Here is a 5,976-nt window from a genome sequence, read left to right as displayed (position 1 = left end):
GTGAGGCTTGTGCAGGAGGCAGCCGATTGGTGATGTTTCTCTCTCATCCATGTTTCTATCTCTCTATCCCCTCTCTCTTTCTCTCTCTCTAAAAGAAAATCAATAAAAATAGTTTATATGTGTACATCGGTATCTCAGATCTTAGGACATATATTCTCCAGACTCTCTTTTATACATGTTTCTACTGGAGAGTTAGTCCAGCCTGGCTCCTCCGTCCTCCGTTGTCACCAAGAGCCGGACTCCAATCCTTCAGTCTCTGTCCGGCCCACTGTGTGCCGGGCCTGATGGGACAGGCCTGTGCTCACTGCCCAGCAGGGAGCTGTGGGCTCTTCCCCCACCAGCTCGCCCTCCCGAGCCAGCGTCAGGCCTTCCCCGAAAGGAAAAGCAGGTCCCCGCGCCAGGCTGGCACCGGCCACACGCTGGCTCCCGGAGCGGCTCTCAGCTGAGATCAGCGTGAGATTTGCTAAGGGGCTGTTCTCAGGGCTGCGCAGGGAGGGGGGCGGAGGCAGGAAGGGGCAGCCGAGAGCTGGGCTGCTGGGCGCTGTAGACAGTGGCCTCAGCAGGTCCAGAAGGGTATTCGGAAGCTGGGGAGGCCCTTCGAGGTTCCCCATGAGTGAGTGAGGTGGGCCTTCACACTCCCACCCCTCACCGGTTCAGCTGCAGGAGCCGCACGGGTGGGGGAGGCGATCCCGGGGCTGACAGCTGAGGGACCTTCATTCCTGATCAGAGCTTCCTCCTATCATCGGGCCTTACTGCTCTGAATGGACCGGGTCCCCTGCACTCCCTCCCCCGCTCCCTCCACCTCCCCCAAACAAGGCCTCTCAGGCTGCTCCCCTCCTGACTCTGACCCAGCTGCGAATCCAAACCCAAAACTTCCAAAGCGCAGAGATGAGGCAGGAAGCAGCTGGGTGAGGGGCCTGGGGCCAGATCCCCAGGCCTTTGGTTTTTCTTCCAGGCGCCCCTTATCTCAGCCTGGGGCTGCTGTCACAACCGCAGGAGGGGGCTGGGGTCACACGCATTGGCTAAGTGCCGAAGGGCACCATTCAAAGCAATTTTCCTGCCCCCTCTCATTTTCCTCTTATTGATTTCACAGAGAAACAGAGAGAGAGACATCAGTGATGAGAGAGAATCATGGATCGGCTGCCTCCTGCATGCCCCCTACTGGAGATCCAGCCCGAAATCCCAGGCATGTGCCCTTGACCCAAATCGATCCCAGGACCCTTCAGTCCACAGGCCGACGCTCTAGCCACTGAGCCACCCCAGCCAGGGCCAGACTCATTTTCTAAGAGGACACTGGGGCTGAGAGACTTAGAGGATGAAGCCAAATTCGAATCCAGACTCTCCATTGACGTGGGGGCTTGGATTAAAACGGAACAAACAAAACCGCCGCCAAAGAGAACACAGGCCGGTGGGTCAGTCAGAACCCGGGTTGTCGCAGGAAGGTACTTGCGAGGGGTGAGGTGACTTCCCACAGGGAAAACCCTCCAGATCTGCAGCTAACAGACAAAAAGATCACGTGAGAACACTCACAGACCGGCGCGGGGCGGGAAGTAGGTACTAACGCTTTTGCTTTTGTTCTATACGTGCGAGAAACGCCAGATGCCCCCTTTATCTAAACCAGTGATTCCCAAAGTGGGCGCTACCGCCCCCTGGTGGGCGCTGCAGCGATCCAGGGGGGCGGTGATGGCCACAGGTGCATTTGTTTTAACTTTTCTTGTATTACCTTTCTATTCTGAGTTCAATAAATAGTTTCATAATTTCAAACTTCAATGTTTCTAATTTACACCTTTCTTTACTATATTTTACGAAAAAGGTAGAAACATTAATACACATATCTTTCTGTTTAATTGCTATTAAAATTTAAAAAAAATTAATTTCCAGGGGGCGCTGAGTAATATATTTTCTGGAAAGGGGGCGGTAGGCCAAATAAGTTTGGGAACCACTGATCTAGACAGTCCTGATAAGGGGGGGCGTGGCCAGGCCGATCCAGCCGCTGGCAGTTGTGTTATCATCTCAAACAACTCACACTGTCTGGGCCTCACGCTGTTTGTTTCTGAAATTGTGAAGTTAAAATAGAACAACAGCAAAAGAAGAGCAAAGCTGGGGTAACCATACTCCCTCAGCTCTGATCGGCCCTTCTCTCCTGGGGCCTCTCTAACATGCCAGCCCTGCCCCATCCTCCCCGGGGCCCATCTCCTGGTTACCGGACACCCCTGATCCCAGGCCCCCCAAGGCAGGAGCGGAAGCCCAGGACCCAGCCTTGGAGGGTCCCCTTCGATCTAATTGCTGGGCCTTGCTGCCCTCTGGTGGTCAGGTGTGGAATGACGACAGTTGAAAAAATGACCATCCCGGGGAACTGGCTCTGATGGGGCTGAGGGTGGGGGAGACGGGCAGGGAGCGCCTTTTCTAATGGACACCCGCGGAGTTCCACTCCAGACCCACCTGCAACCTGGGAAGCGGGGTGGGGCCGATGCCAGCAGAGGGAGAGTCTTCAGTGCGGGCGGGAAAGGGAGAGAGAGGCCGGAAGAACGAGGGGCCTGCAGCGTGGCTGGCCCGGGTGACACGGGACAGGCCCTCACAGACCTCGGCGAGGAGCTGGCTGTGATCGGGAGGTGGGGTGGGAGGGTGTCCTCACCCCATGGCCTCAGGATTCCTCCCAGCGATGCCCCCACGAAGGCGAAAGGGCCGCGGTGGCCGGTCACAGGGGAGGCTGCCGGAGCCTGGCCGAGCGGAGAGGCGAGGTGGCTGGTTCTAACTGGATCTGGGAGGTGGAATCTGCCGTGTTTGCTGAGGGTGCGGAGACAGAAATGCAAACGTACAATGGCCAGTGCACGCATGGGGCCAGAACCTCCCACCCGCAGCGACCAGCCGCAGGCCAAGGCCACCGCCTCAGCCCCGAGGTCCGGCCTTGAGCAAGCCGGCAGCCTTCCTGTCGTCCTGCGCCCCGAGGACCAGCAGAGAAGCCAGGCATGCCTCCTCCCCGTCCTCTCCTCGCGGGGGACATCCTGCTTCTAGTCACCCCCCCTCTGCTTCCAGGCCTGGCTCCCAGCAGGCCCCCCGGAGGCCCTCTGCCCTGCTATAAGCGTCCCCTGCGGCCGCCGGAGTCGCTCCCACCCCTGTGCCCCCTGGTGGGCCGGGCAAGGCCTTCTGAGGATGGAGGTGCTTTAGCAAACTGCCAAGGGAATGGTGGCCGGGCTCTGGCTGGGGCTTTGGGGAAACTCCAAGCCCGCTGCACCGTCCAGTGGCTGCCGGCTGCTGGCTCAGGCATCACAGGAGCGAGGCCCGGGTTCCAAGGCTCCCACGGACCTGACAGGAAGCGATGGGGCTCGGGCAATTACAGTGCCGCCAGCTCAGCGTGTTTATCAAGACTTGGCGGTTTCACTCGGGAAAGACCTCTCAGGCTGTTGCAAGCCTTTAGTTACTGCCCAGAGTTCTAGAAAAGCCGATTGGGATCACTTTTGTCAGTGTTCTCTTTCGCCTGATGGTAGGAGAGCCCGACGGGAGGCCTGTGCAGCAAAGAACATGCACCCCACGTGGCGGGACCGTCGTGCCTGACGGGGAGGAATGCTTTCGGAGGCCTTGCCCGTGTCCTAGAAGTGCTCCCTCCCGCCGTCCGTCTTCCCGCATCCTCATGCCATCAGCTGCCTTACCCCTGTTCTCACTGAGGAAACTGGGGCACAGAGAGGTTGGGTGACTTACCTGAGGACACACACGTTGGGAGAATCTGAGCCAGGCTGTGGGCGGCAGCGTGCCCTCTGGGTCCAGTGTGGCCTGTCCTGGCCTCTCCCACGCCTCCTGCGGGCACGTGCACTCCACCCCCTGCACGCCAGCCCTCAGCCCTCCCCGTGGCCTGGCGTTTCGGTAGGAACCCTCGGGAGCCGCTCTCCTCTCGGAATGGCGCACAGGAGAGGGTGCCTGCCAGGGCTGCCTCTGCTCTAACGGCAGGAGGAGGAAGGGACCGCCTCTCTCTGGGGTGGGCTCCAGGCCAGGCACCTGGGGATGCTGAAGCAATGACAGAGGCTCCTGAGCGTTCTTCCGCCCGCCACGCCCTCCACGCCAGGAACTGAGCTCAGCCAACCTCAAGGTGAGCCGGAGGCCAGAGTCCTTCAGTGAGTCACACACGCAGGTCAAGCTCTCTGGCACAAACCCAGCGTACTCTCCGGCAACACTTGTCTGTGGTTCCCAATAAAACCCAGGGGATAAAGCAATAAAACACTGAGCGAGTGGGCAGCAGCCCTCCGGTCCAGCCCACTCTGACCGCCCAGGGCAGAGGCCCGGGCTCAGTTCTTAGGTGCCAAGTTCCCATTATGCTAGGCAACAGGACACGGAGTGAAATGGGAGGGACGTGCTGTCGTCTGTGGAAGGTGATAAGTGCCACTTGGAAACACAAAGCGAGGAGGGGGCAGGGGTGTGAGAAAGTGTGGCGGTGCCATTTTTAATAGGGTGTCCGGGCATCCGGGCCAATTCTCTTCTAACCAAGAAATTGACATGTCGGCGGAGGAAGTTTGGCAATGGGCTCACGCCCTTGGAATTCACCTGGTCATGCACCCTATTACTCAGATGGATGGTAGAATGGCCTACCAAAGACTCAGTCACGGCGCCAGCTAACACCCCACACCGTGTGAGGTGGGGGTGTCATTCTACAGTAGACAGCACATGCCTGCGACCTGGGGATGGTAGTGATTCCTTGCATGTTAGACCTAATAATCCACTTAAGATACTTGTTTTCATCTACATAACTGTAGGTTTACTGAATTTCGAGATTCTAGTACCCAAACGACCCCCTGTTCCTCCAAGGAACAGAGTCAGATGTCTGGTAAATTGAAACTGGTAAGTCTACCCCAGAGCTACTGTGGGGTCTCCATTTGTTAAAGGCAGAGAGAAGGGGTTCCTAACCTAGATGGGATAATAGATCCTGTTGAACAAGAAAAAAAATTGAGTGGCTTTTCAAAATGAAGACAAGGAATGTGTCTAGAACAGCCGTGGGCAAACTACGGCCTGCAGGCCAGATCCGGCCCGTTTGAAATGAATAAAACTATTAAAAAAAAGACCGTACCCTTTTATGTAATGATGTTTACTTTGAATTTATATTAGTTCACACGAACCCTCCATCCATGCTTTTGTTCCGGCCCTCAGGTCCAGTTTAAGAACCCATTGTGGTTTGCCCACCCCTGGTCTAGAATCATGGGGTTTCCTTGGTCACCTCTTTATGTGCCTTTACTCAGTAATAACAGTCCACAGACCACTGTGCCAACTGAGAACGACAGAACCACCAAGACGCGGCTCCTGCCCCGTGTCTTGACTTTGGTGGTTAGCTATGTGGGCACTTCCACGTGTGTACTTATGCATTTACATATGACTGCACGTGTCTGTCTGATGCACAGTCCTGCCAGGCCCTTAAGTCCAGGTCCAGTGACCTCATTGTATGCGCTTCCTGTACCCTGCTTTGTCATTGTGGTGAAGTCTCCCCTGCCATGCTCTCTGCCGGAAAGACAGAGGCCCGTTTAGTTAGCACGGAAGGTGTTTCCTAAATGCTATGAACGAATGAATAAATGTAGGGTGGGAGCCTCGCCTAGGGACCCGGAAAGCATGCGCCTTAGAGAAATGGGGCTTCCATTCTAAGGCCCAGCACTTGGCAACGGGTTAATGTTTCTGAGCCTCAGTTTTCAAATCTATAAAATGGGAACGCAATAGTCTCTACACTGGGTTGCTATAACACCAAGTAAGATGATGCACATAAATATTAAACACGATGACGGGCCCATGGCGGGCCTGTTAATATTCATTAAACGACAGGGGTGTACCTAGCGCTCACTCTTCCCCAAGCGCATGCGCGGCGCTCGAGGAACGCCCCGCCCATCACGCCCCGGTGCGTCCCCACGCTTGCGCGTGTTTGACCGGAACTTTAACCCGGGCCAGAGGTGAGGGGGCGGGACCTGCGCAGCACGCCTGCGCCGTGAGAGGCCCGTGCGCCGA

General features: G+C 56.7%; 1 long non-coding RNA gene across 1 annotated transcript; it reads right to left on the bottom strand.

Annotated features, from left to right (window-relative positions):
* Nucleotides 1-1,261: 1,261 nt before the first annotated feature.
* Nucleotides 1,262-3,934, bottom strand: LOC107183367. Its single transcript, XR_001514153.1, has 3 exons — nucleotides 3,700-3,934; nucleotides 2,443-2,787; nucleotides 1,262-1,496 (listed from the first exon to the last, which is right to left on the bottom strand). It is a non-coding gene; the product is annotated as an uncharacterized LOC107183367 (long non-coding RNA).
* Nucleotides 3,935-5,976: the final 2,042 nt, after the last annotated feature.

The sequence above is a fragment of the Myotis davidii genome, unplaced genomic scaffold (assembly GCF_000327345.1).
Source record: "Myotis davidii unplaced genomic scaffold, ASM32734v1 scaffold399, whole genome shotgun sequence".
Lineage (NCBI taxonomy): Eukaryota > Metazoa > Chordata > Mammalia > Chiroptera > Vespertilionidae > Myotis > Myotis davidii.
This window is presented reverse-complemented; position numbering and strand designations above follow the sequence as displayed.